The sequence below is a fragment of the Hippopotamus amphibius genome, chromosome 3, assembly GCF_030028045.1.
Source record: "Hippopotamus amphibius kiboko isolate mHipAmp2 chromosome 3, mHipAmp2.hap2, whole genome shotgun sequence".
Classification (NCBI taxonomy): domain Eukaryota; kingdom Metazoa; phylum Chordata; class Mammalia; order Artiodactyla; family Hippopotamidae; genus Hippopotamus; species Hippopotamus amphibius.
The window spans coordinates 149,162,439-149,181,246 of NC_080188.1; the positions used below are offsets into that span (position 1 = coordinate 149,162,439).

The following is an 18,808-nucleotide window of genomic DNA, read 5'->3' on the forward strand; positions in this document are numbered from 1 at the left end:
TAAGAGTTTTGCATACAGAGACAAGTTAAGTAGTGACTTAGAGTTTGTTTTCATTGTTTTAAAAGTTGGATTTTTATCAAAATTTTTATGATTATAATCTAGTGTATAAATTAAAATTTTTTGACTGTCATTAAAAAATATGCACAGTAAAATAAGCTCAGGTTGGAGATGCTTCTGTTGTGCTGCAGAAGAGCCAGCCACTGGAGGGTGTTCCAGTTAATTCTCTTGGTCTCAGTATTCTGCTGATTAGGTTGATGAAATGAAAAACAAATGTGAAGGCTGTGTTTTTCTGCGTCTTCTGATATTAAATGAAAAGTGGTATTTGCATCTAAAAATGAAATAAACTAAAAGGGAATATAATTTTAAACCTTAAAGGAAAGGTGATGTGAAAATTCTAGAATTAGGAAGGAGATACATATAACAATCCTTTGGTTTCTAATCTAGAAACTATTCAGAATATTACTGTATTTTTTAATATTCTTACTTAAAAATTTTGCATACAGTTAGAGTATCTAACATGTCTAGAAACCTCCCAAATTGATTTACTAAATGTTTTTTATATTACCACAATTGTTTTCGTTTAAATTTGAGTATCCTTCAAAGAGTTTTGGTATGGATTTCTGGTCTGTGAATTCTTCCCTGTTCTGAATCTGTTTCAGAGTCTTCCTTGTCAGATGAGATGCTAATTTTTAGCCCATGGTGACTAAGGCACATATTCATGAGGGGACTGTTGGAGTGTTCTGCTCCAGTTGGGCTCTGAACTTAAGCCTTAAGTTAAATAATAAAGCTGAATTTTCAAGTGAATCACAATAAAGCACTACTTTCTCATTAATTTAATAAAATTTGTAAAATTTGGATTATTATCTAATTATCTATGAATACTGAGTCTTAAAGATAGCCGGATTTTCTGAATATAGCTTATCAGTTTGAAAAATGACTTTAGAGATTTATTCTGGGGCTGTAAACTTTAGGTAATTTAATTGGTGAGATTGTTATGGAGGTTAGAATCTCCAGAAACAAAATCCTTGTGAATAGACTATTCACTTTTTAGAACTTATGAGAGTTTCAGTAGAATAAAATGATGATTTAGAAGTTAACTGATTGGTTTTGTTAATTATCAACAATAACAAAATAAACATTAAATTGGATAATTTAAAAAATTAAAGTAGTAATCCGTGTAATTCTAGTAGTTAGTAGGTAGTACTTAGCGATGAATGGGAAGATGATAGGTTTTCATTCAGTAGGAAAATTCGATATTTGATTTAGTGTAATAGTTGAATAATTATACTTAGAAATAGCATTTTTTTGCTTTCATAAGCTGTTAAAATATTTTCTGTTTAGCTAAATCTGTCCTTATAAAGTAGGTAAATGATAGATATCAAATCTATAAGCCAACATTAAAATTCACTATAAAACTCGGTTCCATGTAAAAAAATGGTACTGATGAACCCTGTGACGGCAAAATTAAAGATGCAGATGTAGAGAATGGACTTAAGGACACGGTGTGCGGCGGTGGGGGGAGCGAAGGGGAAGCTGGAATGAAGTGAGAGAGTAGCACTGACATATATACACTACCAAATGTAAAATAGATAGCTAGTGGGAAGCTGCTGCATAACATGGGGAGATCAGCTCGATGATGGGTGATGACTTAGAGGGCTGGGATAGGGAGGGTGGTAGGGAGTCGTGGGAGGGAGGGGATATGAGGATATATGCATAAATACAGCTGATTTCACTTCGTTTTACAGCAAAAACTGGCACAGTAGTGTAAAGCAATTATATTCCAATAAAGAGCTTTAAAAAAAAACCCACAAAAAACAAAAAGCTTGGTTCCAATCCTGAAAGCTGTGGTTCATTCTAGAAATGTTTCTGGAACAGTTAGTGAATAATTTTGGAGGACGAGATTTACATTTTAAATACAGCGTCAACAGTCTTTACCTTGCCATGCATAATTTGTGTTGCCAGATGTGCCAGGTGTTTTCTTAGCTGACAGGATGGGCCACCTAAAGTATAAAACCATATCATGTACCTACAGTGCAGTTTGGGAGTATTAGGGTAAATTGTTTAAAAGTATTACAGTATAAAATTAGATGCCTTCATTAATATAGAAGATGCATTCTAGCCATACTGTTTATTGTCTGAAGAAATAATATTTAATCCATAGTAGTATATTCTTTACTATCATAGAAGTTTAGCTACCTTGCTGGTAGGAGTGATTGTAAAATAGCAACTGATTCTTGTTAAGTTACACATAAAATCAGCATCTTTATAGGCGCTTATGGCTCTTGGTCTAGCTTTACTTTATTTTCCCCTCATCTCTTAATATCCTCTTTCTCATTTAAAAAATTATTGTGTTTAAAATGTAATACATTTAGACCAGAATAGTGCTTCATATGTAGATTTACAGTAAGATGAAAGATTATGAATTGAACTTTCATCTGGTTACCATGCAAATGAAGAAATAGAATATTTCCAGTACCCCAGGAGCCATCCATAATTCCTGCTCACATCCTCTTTTCCTTCCCCTAAAGGTAAGTGTTCTCCTGACTTTTATGATATTAAATTACCTAGTTTTTACACTATCATAGGTTTAGCACCTATATAAGTCTCCGTAAACAATACCGAATTTTCCCTTTGGTTTATGTAAATTGGGATAGAACTTTATGCATTCTTTCGTGTCTTATTTCTTTCATTCGATATTAGGTTTGTAAGATTCATCCATGTTTAGTGTAGCTTTAGTCCATTAATTTTCTTTGCTGTTTAGTATTCCATTGTATTATTGTACCACAAATTACTTATCTGTTCTGTTGCAAATGGGCATTTGAATTGTTTCTTATTTCTTGTTATTACAAACTATGCTCCTCTGATCATTCTTATACATGTCTTCCTGGTGAATATATGTGCACATTTCTCTAAAGGTTTATATCCAGGAGTGGAATTACCGAGTCACATGGTATATATATGTATCCTCAACTTTATTAGAATATGAAAAGCTATTCTCTAAAATGTGTGTACCAGTGTTCATTTTTGCCAACAGTGTTTGCTCTGTATCATCTCCAGTCTTTAATATTATCAGATTTCTACTTTTTGTCAACATGGTGTGTGTGTGTGTGTGTCTGTCTGTCTGTCTTATGGTGGCTTGTATTTGTCATTCCCTGATTGCTAATGAGGTTGAACATTTTTTTTCCACACGTCATCCTTTCACTTATCCTTATTATCTAAGATCGTTTATCTGGGATTGTGTTTTTTCCTCTTGAAATATATCCTTTAGAACTTCCTCTAGTACATCTGGCTGGTGGCAAACTATCAGTTTTTTTTTATATATAGTGTTTTATTTTATGATAAAATATACATAATATAAAAGTTACCATTTTAGCCATTTTTTATTGCATAGTTCAGTGGCATTTAGTGCATTCACATTGTTGTGCAACTGTCATCACCATCCATCCCCCAAACTCCTTTCATCTTGCAAAACTCAGTCTCTGTACTCATTAAATGATAACTCCCCATTTTCCTGTCCTTCTGCCCATAGCAACCACTGTTCTACTTTTTATTTCTATGAATTGACTACTCTAAGTGCCTCATATAAGTGGGATCCTATCGTAATTGTCCTTTTTGACTGGCTTATTAACCTTAGAATAATGTCTTCAAGCTTCATCCATGTTGTAGCATGTGTCAGAATTTCCTTTTTAAGGCTGAATAATATTCTGTTGTGTGTATATACCACATTTTGTTTATCCATTCATCTGTTGATATCTTTTAATTTTGTGTGAAAATGTATTTATTTTGTCTACATTCTTTTTTAAAAATTAATAATTGACTTATTATTTATTGGCTGTGTTGGGTCTTTGTTGCTGCGTGCAGGCTTTTCTCTAGTTGTGGTGAGTGGGGGCTACTCTTTGTTGAGGTGCACAGGCTTCGCATTGTGGTGGCTTCTCTTGTTGCGGAGCACGGGCTCTAGGCATGTGGGCTTCAGTAGTTGTGGCTCATGGGCTTTAGAGCGCAGGTTCAGTAGTTGTGGCACACGACCTTAGTCGCTTCACGGCATATTCGATCGCTGGACCAGGGCTTGAACCCGTGTCCCCTGCATTGGCAGCCAGATTCTTAACCACTGTGCCACCAGGGAAGTCCCTTGGTTACATTCTTGAAGGATATTTTTTACTGAATAGAGAGTTCTAGGTTGATATTTATTTTCTTTTACTCACTGAAGATATCATTCCTCTGTTTTGGGGTTTCCACTATTACTATTGAAATGTTAGCTGTTAATGTAACTGTTGGGCCTTGGAAAGTAATCTCGTTTTTCCTTTGGATAGTTTTAAGAATTTTTCTCTTTGTTTTGTGCCTATGTGTGTATTTTTTTATTTATCCTGGTTCAGCATTCATTAACTTCCTTGAATATATAGATAGATTAATGTCTTTCAGGAAAATTCTTAGCCATTCACTCTTCAGGTAGTTTCAGTAACCCGTTCTCTCTGTGATCTTCTAGGATAACAATAAAAAAACTTGTAAAATCTTGCATATGTGTACTCTGTGTGTCTTGTACCCTTTCTGTGTTTTCCAGTTTTTGTCTTTTTGTGCTTCATTCTAGTTTCTTCTGATAGTCTCCCAGTTCACTCTTTCTCTGTTTATTGGTATCTAATGTATTAAACTTACCTGAGTTCCTTTTTTTTGGTTATTGTCTTTTTGTTTTTAATAAATTTATTTACTGGTTGCGTTGGGTCTTTGTTGCTGTGTGTGGGCTTTCTCCAGTTGCAGTGAGCGGGGGCTACTGTTCGTTGCGATGCTCGGGCTTCTTATTGTGGTGGCTTCTCTTATTGCAGAGCATAGGCTCTAGGCACGTGGGCTTCAGTAGTTGTGGCATTTGGGCTCAATAGTTGTGACTCACGGGCTCTAGAGCGCAGGCTCAGTAGTTGTGGTACATGAGCTTAGTTGTTCGACAGCATGTGGAATCTTCCCTACCTAGGGATCGAACCCAAGTCCCCTGCATTGGTAGGTGAATTCTTAACCACTGCAGCACCAGGGAAGTCTGTGGTTATTGTATTTTTTAATTCCAGAATTTATATCTATGTCTTTCAGGTTAGTTATGTCACTTGTATAGTTTTATATTTCACTGCTGGAAATTTCAGATTTGACTTTTATCTCTAGGAACATGGTAGGACTTGTTTTATTTACACTCTGTGATATTGCAGTATGTGGAATCCCTAAAGGTCTGTTTTTGTAATTTGTTGTTTCTATTGATTTTTGCTCCTGGTGTCTTTGTTCATTTAAGACACTCGTTATACTCATTGTACTCATTTTAAATACTGTTGATTCTCGTTATTCATGGTTGCTATGTTATATAAAGTAGCCACAAAAATGGAATCATTGCTTCTAGAGAAAATGCGGGATTTGGGTTTGTTTCTGGTAATCTTTTGGTCACATTTTCATCAAATGAGCAATACATAACCTTGTTTTATGTATGTTTCTGTTTAGACATCTTATTTAACATGTGTTACTGATTTATTAACATTGACCTCCAAGCTAAAAGCACTGTAACTCATGTATGAATGAAGCTTATTTCACGCATGTATTTTTTCTCTGTAAAGCACATGACAGCCTTTTTGTGCTTAGGAACACTTGACAGCATTGCAGCATTACTTTGGTGGGTTGTTTTAAGCAGTGAAATTATTAACAAAAAGCACAAAAATGTGACAGTTGGGGCACTAAGTATACCGTGGAAAGGACACTTGTTTACAGTAGGAGAGCTGAGGCAAGCAGGCAGAGCATCACCTTGTTCAGTTTCACCTGGCGATTCAACTTTTTTGCAGCTCTATGTGTCTGGAAATGACTGCAAGAGCACCCAGTGTATTGCTTTTTGAATTATAATTAAATTTTAGTGAGTAGACAAATTTGCAAATGGAATTCTGGAATAATGAGAATTGATTTTGTATACTAGACATTGTATTTGAAAATTTTGGTAGAAATACAAAGCCCTGAATAATGTTATCTTCTTTCTGAAGGGATTTGATTTTGTATCTGCCAGATGCCTTGGAGGCATTAGTAATCCAGGGAGCACCTTAATTTAAGTTTAAGTCTTAAGGTTTGCTGGTCCACTCATGTGTCATGAAGCTAGACTGCAGATCTATGCGAGATCTAGTTTATTTTTTGGTTTTCCACTACCATCAGAGAGTAATCATTTGTGATTCCAGCTTAGTATAGTTTATCATTCTTCCTTTTGTCTAACTTTTAAAATTATTCTCAGTGGAATATCCAGCTGAACCCTAATCTCACATTTACAAAAATAGAACCTCTCTTTCTTTTTCTCGTCTTAATTTCTTCTGCCTTCTCATGATTTTTACATTTCCTTCTCCCTGTTTCCCTTCTTTTGCGTTTTCTTTCATGTTTGAAGCGTTTGCTATAATTGTTATCGATTGAATAAATGTTCTCAGTTAAGTACATTTTTTAGATTTACGCTAAGATTTGGTCTTCAGATTAGTAATATCAGAAATAAGTTAACTGATTTAAGAAATAATGAAACATGGGAGTTGGAACAAGACCTCGAATTTTTTAATTCTGTTTTTTCCCTTTTTTAAAAAATTTATAAAGTGAATCCTCAGCCTTTGTGTTATTTTGGAAAGTTATGATATTTAACATGAATTCTTAGTTTTCACTTAGGTTTTTATTGTATTTTATAATAAATGACTGGCTATTGTGGAGAAGTTAAATTTAATCAGTTACCCTCTTATCAAAACTGTCTTTGTTCCCCTTTATTCTATTTTCTAGCAGTAGCCTCAGTGATCCTGCTAAAACTTAAGTCAGATGATGTGCCATCTCTGCTGGGAAACCTCTCATGACTTCGCATCTCAGAGTGAAAGCCTGAGTCCCTTCTGGGATCTTCAAGGCTCTGGATGATCTGGAGCTCCCCTTACCTCTCTGACCCTATTCCTACTGGTCCCTCCCTTGTTCTTCCGCTCTTCATGCTCTAACCATTGCAGCTTATTTTTTGTGTTTCTGGAACAGGTTAGGTATGTTCCCATCTCAAAACCTTGCTCTTCGCTAAGTCAAGAAAACTCTTCCCTCAGATATCTGCATCTAGCTTCCTCATATCTTTTCAGTTTTCCATAAAAGTCACTTTCTCAGTGACAACCATCCTGGGTTACCGTATCTAAAACTTTAACTCCGCCACCCTCTCCAAACGCTTTAGGTTCCTTCACTGTTTTATGTTTTTCTCCCTAGTGCTTATCAGTATCTAACATTTTATATATTCATTTCTCCCCCATAAAAATGTAAACTTCATGAAAGCAGTGGTTTTTGTCTACTTTTTCCTGCTATGTTCCCAGTGCCTGTCATTTCAGAATAGGGTACTCATTGTTTGTTGAATGAATAACAAATGAATGAAATTTATTACTAGAACCTGTTTAATTAAGATAAATCTATATCAGAATGCAAATAGGTAATACAAATATAAAAACCTTCACTTTTTAGAACTTTTTATTTATACTTTGGAATAATTGCAAACTTACAGAAAAGTTGTAAGAGTGAGTCAGAGGCTTTTTTTCCTGATCCATTTGAGTGTAAGATGCTCCATTACCCCTGAATACCTTGGCAAATTGACATTCTCCTACATAGGAAGAGTGTAACTATTAAGTTAAGAAATTAATATTGGCACATCAGTTGCTACCATCTAATCCGTAACATGTCTCCATCATTCTTTGAGCACATGCTTACTATCTGCACAAGATGCTCTAGGCTCATCTTGCAATATCCCTACCCTAGCTCTGGGATCAGTGTGCTCCAAGGAGTCATTTTCGTGTAGAGAATGATATTTAGAACTGAAAGTATGGGTATTAGTTGTGTTCATTGTATTGGGTGCCACTGTTTTCAGGCCCTTTCAGTACACAGTTAGGAAGAGTGTGTGTGTTGTGTGTACATATATATGTATATGTATACATGTATGTGTATTATGTATATATACATTTATAAGTATATTGACTTCTGTTATATCAGCATCTCAATTCCTGTTTAATACTGCAGAGATCATTTTAGCTTGGCCTGTCTATATTTATAACTTTCAGGGAGAAACTGGGTTTAGTTATCTTCAACATAGTACTTATTTGATAATTAACGCTGTGTAACTAGTCTGTTTTGATAAGTCTTATAAGACTTTTATTCTCGTCTTTATGAACATTGTTTGCTATATCCTAAGCGTATCTAAATGATTAACCTAAACAAAGCTTGTTGTAATGAAATTGGACTATATTTCATAAGAAAATGGTTTGGAGAATCCTGAGAGTTTTCTTTATAATTTAATTAATAATTCTGATAACATGGAGAACATGATTAACATGCAGCTCATTTAGCTAGTAAAAACTATTTTTAGCTCTTTTACCAGCTATCAGCTGGTAAATGTATCAATGTATTAGTTATTGGAGCATTTCATAGATTTACTTGTACTTTAACTTTTAATTTCTAGTCTCTCATGTGGGTTTATAGATGTGACAAAAGGGAGGCAAGGAATAAGAAGGAGCCTGTACGAAAAGAATTAGTAAAGGGTCTTGAATGATGCAATTTATTCATTAACTTGGCAACTATTTATTGATTATCTCATATGCACCAAACACTGTGTAGAGTTTCTTAACCTTAGCACTTTTGGACCAGATAGTTCTTTGTTATATAGGAGGCTGTCTTGTGTATTATAAGATGCTTAGCAGCATCCCTGGTTTCTACCCACTAGATACCAGCAGCCTGCCTCTGCTGCCCATCCCCAGCCCTCTCCACCTTGTGATAACCAAAAATGTCTCTAGATATTGCCAAATATCCGCCAGGAATGGGGAGCAAAATCACCACTCCTGGTTGAGTGCTGCTGATCACAGAACTTAAAATCAAGTGCAGACCCAGATATTAAGCAGCTAATCATTCAAATAATTTATATTTATATTTGTTTATATTTATTATAAATATAAATATTTATATAATTATATATATAAATTATCAACTGTGATAAATGTTAATTAAGAAAAGTACAAAGAGCCAAGAAAAAGGTAACTCCATACTGAAAACCAATGAAAGTTTTTATTGATTATATATTAGGTACTTGATGTAAGAAAATAAATTTAAGACATGGTCTTTAAGGGTAGGCTGACTAATATATATACATCATACAAAATAGGAGGCTTTTAGGAGTATAAGAGGGTACTGTTAACAACCAAGTTGGAACAACAACAAGAAATGAGGCAATTCCTGCATGAGGACTTCATAATCTACTTCTAAGTTTTTATAATCTACTCTGGGAAAAAGACCAATATATGAAACACATAGAGAATAATTCAGGGAAATATATCAATTAAGTACTAAACTTTGTCATATATTAGTATAAGAGGTGGTTCGTTGTTATCTCTCCATTTTGACTTTATAGAACGCTTCATGAAGAAAGATGGAATTTCAGGTCTTCAACTTAGTTCTTGAGGTTCTCTCTAACGTGATTCAACTGTTACTATTCAGTTCTTACACGCTGCAGCATAATTTCCTAACCTGTTGAAAAGTTTGAACTTGATGTAGCAGATGATAGAGAACTGCTGGAGCGTCTTGATGAGGAATGTAACATGATGAAATGGTTATCTGTTCTGGAAGAAACCATTCCTTTCTATACCAGCCTTGATAGTATCAACATTGGGTTATAAAAGAACAACTGTCAGGTATGTATACTGAAAGAAAAACTTTTCCTTAAAACCAAATATCTATGTCTCATAAAAAACTGATCTCCAAGGATTATTCTTATATCAACTTAATCTTCATATTCCCTGGTTTTCTTTATTAAACATTGCTTATATTTAATTTCTTATATTACTTAAGATGCCATAAATTATAATTTTAAGTTAGTAGCCAAGGTATTTAAAATTTTAAATTATCTTTTAAAAGGTTTAGGCATGGCTTTTCACTTATTCCTTTAAATCTGTTTTCATTCTTCTTGTTGCCTTCCTGAGATCAGGTGTTGGTGGAGGAAAGATCGTAAACTTTGAAATATGGAGCATTTGGGGATGTTAAGTCAGATCAGGATGGTACTACATGATGGAAGAGGCATGAGAACCTTGAAATTGATAGAAATAGCAGCAGGATGTGGGAGAAAAATATATATTGGAAAAGGGATGCAGGAATTATGCCAAAGGTACACTTGCCCATTTTGAATATTTGCTTACTGCCAATTTTGTGCCTGGGAAGAGGGATAAAATCTTTAACTTCCTTTTCCCCACCCTTTCATTCCAAGGACCTTGATTTAAGGCTGGTTTAGTTGGTACCCCTTAGTACTATTTAACCAAGTTAAATAGACCTTTGTGATGACATCCTCAAATTTAGTGACTATTTACAGCATTATTCTATGAAACAAAGCATTTGGAGTACCCAAAAGCTACCCCTGAAGTTAAAGAGTACAAAACCACTTATAAACCTGTAAAGTTTCTGTTACTTAAAAGTTTAAAGTCTATAGAGTTTGAAAAAATAAAATTGAAAGCACCAAATTTAATAAATGTGTGTAATTGAAATGAGGTTTGTTAGAAAATTAATTTTGGCAAATGATTAATCCTTAATAAGGATTAATTATTTTATCTATTTTAGGAAGAAATTAATTTAACAAACCTATTATGTGAAATTTACGTAATGAACATGAGCAGTACATAATTTCTGTAACATACATCAGCTACAAAAAAAGCTGAATTAGTATCATCAAATACAAAGAACATTTATTTCAGAATCAAAGCTATTTGTAAAGCACTGCTTATGGTCACCATAATTAATTCATTTCAGGACTATTTAAAATGCCATGCCATATCACTTTACTAGATATAACTTTCAGGTGCTTATGCGCTTCATTTTGGGTAAGTATTACTTTTTTGTACCTTTCCATATTGAATAGATTTTTCTCTTAGTTCAAAATGTTCTCTCATCTAGTGACTTCTGGTTTGGTACCAAAAGTAAAGAAACTTGTAATTATGTTAAATAATAAAGCAGAGGTCACCCAAGCACTGTTACAGACACCATACACAGTGTTAGCCCTGTTTTAGCAGCTGATTGTGATTAGCCAGCCAGGCTTAGATAAGTAAGTTCTCCCACCTTTCCCTGGAGCCAGTAGCGTTTTGGTTGGGTGGAACATCAGTATGAATAGCAGATTGGCTTGGCAGTTGTAGGCCCCTGGGCTGAAGATTCTAGAGGCTAGCTAACCTCCTGAAACCTCCTTGATACCTAGGAACTTAGCCCTTACTACCTGTGTAGGTCCTGCTTTTCTGTGTCCCCTCCGTTCTCTTTTCCTCCCAGCCCCATTCTCCTGTGGGTTGGATCCTGTTTCAGTTCTTCCATATATATATCTCCGGCCTATTCCTGTAGACAAAAGTTCATTATGCAGTAAATGTTTCTGCCTTTTCCATTTTGCATTTCTGAGTTGGAGCCCTCATTACCTCTCAGATCAAAGTACCACTCTCCCTTCAACAGTGAACAAGGCCATATAGCAGAATATCCTGCCTTCTTTCTTAATTAGGCTGAGGAGAAGAAGAAAACAAAACAAAAACAAAGACTGTATCATTTTAAAATATGAATTCAGCACTGCTCCCTACAAAAAAAAGAAATGAGTGTATTATATGAGGGTGAGTCAAAAATTATCTGCATTCTGGCTGTAGAATTTTATTAACTTTTAGAAAAGACAAATATGTCATTTTTTGACATGATCTCCTTGCTTTTCAATACACTTTGTCCATCTGTCCACAAGCTTTCATATTCCCTCATTAAAAATGTTTTAGGCTGAGTTGCAAGCCACGAATGCACCGCTGTCTTCACTTTTTCATCAGAAGTGAGTCTTTGTCCTTGTAGGGCTGCTTTCAGGGAACCAAACAGGTGAAAGTCCAATGGAGCAATATCAGGACTATAAGGAAGATGGTTTAACACCTCAAAATGAAGTAATCCACGACAGCTTAGGTTTCAAAAAGTTTGTGCAAGATGGGTACCAAAACAATTCATGGAAGAGCATAAACAGAGGCATTTGGATATCTGCAAACAAAATTTGGACCAAAACTCTAAGGAAGGTGAAAGTTTCTTTAAGAGAATCATTACTGGTAATGAGGCATAGATTCATCACTATGAGCTTGAGAGTAAACAGCAGAGTATGAAATGGAAACATCCTCGGTCACCAACCAAGAAAATGTTCAAGAGTCAACCATTAGCTGGAAAATTGATGCTTACAGTTTTCTGGGATTCTCAAGGGCTGGTATTGGAACATTATCAGGGGAAAGGTTCAACAATCAACAGTGCTTACTACAGTGATGTTTATTGAAGAGCTGAAGAGTGAACTTCGGATTAAACGCAGAGAGAGGACTGCTATCCAAGGGCGTTGTGATCTTGCATGACAATGCACGTCTGTACACTTCTGCCCACACTGTTGACAGTGTGCAGAAACGTCGTTTTGAGGTGTTAAAGCATCCTGCCTGTAGTCCTGATCTTGCTCCATCAGACTTTCACCTGTTTGATCCCTCGAAAGCAGCCCTACGAGGACAAAGACTCACTTCTGATGAAAAAGTGAAGACAGCAGTGCATTTGTGGCTCACAGCTCAGCCTAAGTCATTTTTTAATGAGGGAATATGAAAGCTGGTGGTCAGATGGACAAAGTGTATTGAAAAGCAAGGAGATTATGTCGAAAAATGATGTATTTGTCTTTTCTAAAAGTTAATCAAAATAAATTCTATAGCCAGAGTGCGGATAATTTTTTACTCACTCTCATATACATAAAATTTAGATATAATTGTATTTCTTAGAGTATTACTCATTTAAGCTTTCTTTATATGTAAATCCACATGCAGACATTTGGTGGAAAAGTCCAACTTATTTATCATTGCCTTAGATACACTTTAAAAATTCTGTCAAATGAATGGGTCTTTGTACTTGCCTTGTGGAAACTGTCTTCACATTATATTGATAGAAGAAGTTGCATAGATACTTAAAATGTGTTGTTCTTTGTGACTCTGGAGTAATAATGTTCTAGAAGTTCCTTTTTTCCCTTTAGTAGTCTTTCTTTGAGAAACATTTTAAAAATGTATGTCTGGATTGATGTAAATTAGAGTTGTGACATATTATAGAGCAGTTTTCACAAGTAAATTGAGTCAGCTCAGAATTAATAATCTTGTTTTTGAGAATATTAGCTCATTTCCTATGTGTTTATAAGCTAATAGTATGAGTACCAGCAACTAAAACAAAAGGATGTTTTCTTTTTTTAAAAGTGATTTAAAAATATGATTTTATTATTTCTTGGCAATAAATTGACTTAGTATTAGACAGCCTTAATCAATAGTGTTTACTACGAACCCAGTGTGTAAAGAGTAGTAATGTTTAGAAATAACTAATTGGAGGACAAGGGCATTGAGCTTGCTATCCTTATAGAATATGGTGTATGTGTATCTGTGTCTGTATGTGAGTGAGAGGGAGGGCAAGGAAGGGAGGGATGGAGGAAGGGAGGGGGTAGGATAGGGGGTGCATATAGTAGGTACAAGTAACCATTATGGTATGATATTAAAAAGACTTAGGACACATCTAAAGATGACATAAGATAACACAACATAAAATTTGGTTTATTAGACAGTGAATTATGATTGGAAATAATTGGGGTAAATTTAAATGAAGGAGGTTTAAAGCAGTATTTTGAAGGGGGGGTGCAGATTAGCAGAATATAAATTTGGGCTAAATTCATGGGCAAATTAATTTCCACTTACTAACGGAACCATTTTATTCATAGAAACAATACTTTGCCTCTTTATATTAAAGTATGTATGGGAGGCCATATTGCATTTGGGCAATATGAGAAGTAGGCAGGGAAAGAGTTATGAAGGAAATTAGAAAAGATGAAAAGATTGCTGTGTCATAGAAGCCAAGTGAGAGCAATTGTCACAACATCATGTATGGATTTAAGAATGAGGCCCTAAAAGAGGTCACTGATGGCCTTATTAGTGACCGTCTGGAGACCAGTTTCAGTAGAGTAGTGATGATAAGAAAATTGCAGGGAGTTGAAGAGTGAATGGATATTGAAGAAATGGAGAAAGTCACTATGGATTATTCCTTTGAGTTATTTTTTGATAAAAGGAAAGAAAACAGATGGCAGCACATCAAAGAAGGATGGTGGTGGGGGTGAGCATGTTCATAGGTTATAGGGAAAGAGTCAAAATGCAGAGGAAAATTCTGAAGATTCAAGAGAGATATAATCATTGACATAAAATTTTTATGGATAACAATAAAAATGCACTAAAACAACAGGAGGATATCTATGTCCTCCTTTGAAACAGAGAAAGAGGGTATTCCAGATATAGAGACTGTTTCAAACAGAGAATTGAGAAGTTGAGATTATTTGCATTCAGTTTCCTTGTTTTTTAGAAAGTAAGGTTATTATAGAATAAGAGAGATGGCATTTGGAGGAGATGGTTTTGTATAGGGTAAAGAAGATGTCTGCTTTTGGTAAATAATCATCTGTCATTTTGACTTGATGGATGGTTAGGTCAACTAGAGATGAGTTAATTTCCCAGGTTTGCATGAATTATAGTGTATATATTCCTTTGGCTTAGTTTCATGATTTAATATACTGTTACTCAGAACAGTTATACGGAAAATAGATTGGATAATATATCAAGGGTGGAGATTGACAAAATGTGTGCCATGAAAGAAAAAGTAGATGAGGGAAATATAGACTGACCAAGGACTCCATAGAGAAAGACAAATGAGTAAGGGTAGAAGCGAACTTACAGACAGGGAAACTGGGGAGAAAATGAAGGACTAGAAATGGTCAGTAAAAGGAAGGAGGAAGTTCAGGGGGAGTGGGGAAACTGAAATATTAGCTTGAAGTACTAACGGTACAGTAGTTTATTCCTTCAGCAGTATTTGAGTGCCCACCATTTGCTGGGCACTGTTCATTGTAGTTTCTTACAAGAGATGAAGTACCAAATAGGTACTATTCAACAGAGTTGCCACTAGATGTCACTCTGACTCATATGGCAAGTCTAAACTTGACACTCTTCAAGATACAGGGCTTTGAAAGTCAGGCATACATAAATAGGCAATCTTTACAAGTTTACACAGATCCGTTCTAATCCAGGTATCTTACTGGTACAGTTGCATCCAGAGAAAACCTCCTTTAGAACAAAAACAAACCCTGAAAATTTCATGTGATTAATACTGCCTTTACATTGTTGATTTATTTTTACTATGTTAATCATACTTAAATAGTAGTATGCCTCTAGTGAGCTTTAAATTTTTCTGAACTCCTACACGAGAGTTTGTGCAGTTATTTTCTTTTCTTATTACTGTTTTTAGTTGTTTGCTAGATTGATTGTGGTTTTATAGGGACGAATGAGTTTTTATAAGGACTAATGAAGCTACTTTTTACTAAGTGGTCAAGATTGTGCATGTCTATACCGTACTGTGAATATGAAGATTTGCTTGTGTAGCCTTTCTGTTCTCAACTCTAAGAAAGCACACAGTATCTATTCAGCTTTAAAAAAATAAGAAGAAATCTCATTCTTGTTTTTTCTGTTCCAACCAGATAGGATCACCAAGTAGTTTTGCTTCCTTGTCTTCATGTTCAAATAAAGGAGTCACGTTCAGAAAGCTTGTCAGACTTCTTGCCTACCCACAAGATTTTCTAACTTGGTTCTTTCAAAACCTCTGAACAATTTTGGGCAGTTTTGCAATATAATTATTAAACAGGTATGCAAAAAACAGACAAACTGACAAACCATGTTGACTTTCCCAGAAACAGATATAAAAGCAATACCCAGGCACATTATATATGTTATAGGATCTTTGTATGTTATTATGTTTTCATTTACATTAATTTTTCTTCATTAGATTGAAGAGGCTGAGGAGAGATTGCTTGAACCATTGGGTCTCAATATAAACAATTTGAAAACTGTTACAGTAGAAAAAGCATCATGTCACACTTTCTGCATGTGATATGCCTAACCATATATCCCAGGGCTTTTTACATAACTCATTTTATTGCTGACCCTTAGTTAGCTTGTGGTCCATTATGATCTTAAGTGATTTTTTTAGGCATGCTTGTAAAAAATCTATACTGCGTCTTATGCACCCTGTTTTAAATTTATCTCTTTTGAATTTTATTGTGTGTATGGACAATGTCAGTTTATATTTTAAGGCGATTTTCTGTGGTATTTCCCAATGTAATATTAATACTTTCATTTGGAAAGGTACCTGTTTGCTAACATCATTATAATCTATTTAAAAACAAGTGTTAATCAGGAGATGCCTTTGCATTGAGGGGCCAGGAACAGAACTTGTGGCACAGACTTAGTAAACTGCAAAGAAGGCAACACATACATTATTTGGAATAACTGGAAATGGGCAGAAGATTCAACTGAAACTTGCTTTGAGAATTTTACAAAAGACTTTTCCGTGACTGGAAAAATACTTAGTATTTCATTGGATCTTAACACCAGATGTTGTTAGGTAATATTTTGGTCTATTAATTGAAGGTATTTTCCTTTAATCTCTGAATGTCTCTTGAAAAAAATTATTTTGCTTTTGGACAGATAAACATGAACATTGCATTTACTAAGGTATGCTAGGTAGAATGGTAAAACAGGAAAGGAGGTCAATAAAAACTTCCCAGCAGTTGCATCATAATTTTGCTTTCTCAAAGTTATATTGAACTAATCGTTATGAATTATAGCCTCTATGATAAAAAAGCATTCAACTGTGATGCAGCAATTCTCCATTAATGAAATTCCTTTGGGAATTTTTCTGTAATCACTTTTTTATTCTTAAATTCATTTCGTCATATAATTTTCAAAATGAAACTTTTTTCTGACATTTTTATTGGAATATAAGAAGTGTATTCCTTTCTTTGGAGCTTTACAGTGATAATATTATATATTCCTTTTTAGGGATATAGTCCTTTTTTGTACTAGGAATAGTAAGTTATTTAGATAATGGCCATCTACGCTCTCTATCTCTAATCCCTAAAGGTCTTAACCTCCATTAGGAACAAATGTAGATTTTTGTTTGCTTGAAATAGCTTCCTGGGCGTGTAAAAACTCTTTTGACATCGTTATTTAGGGGCTCCCATCCTCCTAGTGGAATCACAGCCTAATACAAAAACTTTGCAGCTGGTGAGCTCCCAAAGTCCCTTTTGATGATTGTTTTTAAGCTCAGCATGGCAGCTTGCAGTTGTTCCTTTCCTATACCAGTACCCCCCTCTCTCCCCATGTTCATATTCTTCTAGATGATAAGAATTCTCCAGTGGTAAAATACACAGCTGGAAATTTCTGATGTCTTCTTCCTCCTCTGTTCCTCATAATTCTTTTCCATACTAAGCATACTATAAAGTTTACTGGAGATTTTCAAGGGAAAGATGCTTGTGACCGCTCTTTCTTTCTCTTTCTCTCTTTTTCTCTATGCCTTCTCTGATACCTTACTGTCTTAAACTCATTTATTAAATTAAAAAATAGATATATCAACGGGAAGTAAGTATCCAGAGGTTATGGAATTCCTCCTCTTCTCAGTAAAGTGTTAGGAATCAGAGATTCAATCTGCAGTTCTGACTATGGCCTAATTATCAAACTTTGAAGTTTCTTCATCTCTTATGTTCTTTATTGAAAAAAATAAGGGTACAGATAACCCAAGCAAGTGGCAGTTAATGACTTAACTCCCTGACAAACTGGTTGACAAGAAATTGTTTCAAATTTTTTTTTTTTGCTTTGCTTTAAGTAGCTTTAGCATCTACAGGCTTGTATTGGTATTATTTAGAGAAAAAACTATCATTCAAGATGAATAATGTTTAGCTCATTGAAGTGTAAAGACAGAACACATTTTAATTGAATAATTAAATAGGGTATGATTCAGATATTCTGAAAATATATAACACAGCTGTAATTGGGAAGATCTAAAAAGACATGGAACTGATAGGCCGAGTTAGAGATGGATGTTAAACTACTGAAAAAGAGACACAGAGAAATATGTTTGAATATAAAATACTACCTATATTTGAATTTAGTAAAGTAAGTGTTGAACTAGGGAAATTGAAACAAAGCAAAGTGAAAAACTGTTCAGTGAAAGATCTTTTCATTTTGGTTCCACATTGGGAATTTGTGCTTTTGCAGTTTGTTGATAACCTGTATTAAAGTTATGTTCCAGCGTCAATGCAGATTTTGCTAAATTAATTTTTTTGCAGGTCTATGTAATGCATTTTTAAATTGAGATATAATTGACATATAACATTGTATTAATTTCAGGTATACAACATAATGATTTGATATTTGTGCATATTACGAAATAATCACTACAGTAAGTTTAATGCAGTGTTTTTTTGAAAGCTATTTTTAAGATAAATACTATTGAGTACTATTGATGCTCATTTTATATAATTGTTATATGTCTTGAATTCACTAACTCCAACTTCAAAGGCATCTTCTTAGTAAATCCCTGGAAGTAGTAAAATCTCCTAGTACCAGTGGTCAAATGGTCAGGAGAATAGTCCAGAGGTAAGATTAATAATCTCTCATTCTGGAGAGCTGAGTACTGATGTCACCTATTGCCACCAATTTTGTGACCTTGGACAAATTATTTTACCTTTTTTTTTGTAAAATAAGAGAGATTGACCTGAATCATCTCGAAAATTCCGTTTTATACGTTTTAGCATAGTGTGATATTTTAAAATCAATATTTTTGATGTCGTATTTCATTTTATTATACAGCTGTGCCCCACACTTCTGTTTTAGAACTGAGATCTTTAACAAGATCATCACAAGAAATTAAAAAACCTCTCCCATTACTTGCAAAAGAAACATCTTTTAAA

The 18,808-nt window shown here is 34.5% G+C and overlaps 1 protein-coding gene across 6 annotated transcripts in view; it reads left to right on the top strand.

The window, feature by feature from the left end:
• Positions 1-18,808, top strand: part of AKT3 (AKT serine/threonine kinase 3) — a 363,328-nt gene that overhangs the window by 78,985 nt on the left and 265,535 nt on the right. For 2 of the 6 annotated variants that reach the window (XM_057728160.1, XM_057728158.1), the window contains exon 1: positions 9,425-9,671. The exons of 3 other annotated variants lie outside the window; for them this stretch is intronic. The gene's annotated coding sequence lies outside the window, so the exon portion shown is untranslated. Of the gene's footprint in view, positions 1-9,424; positions 9,672-18,808 lie in introns of those variants that run through there. One more of the 6 variants, XM_057728157.1, reaches the window with a different exon arrangement.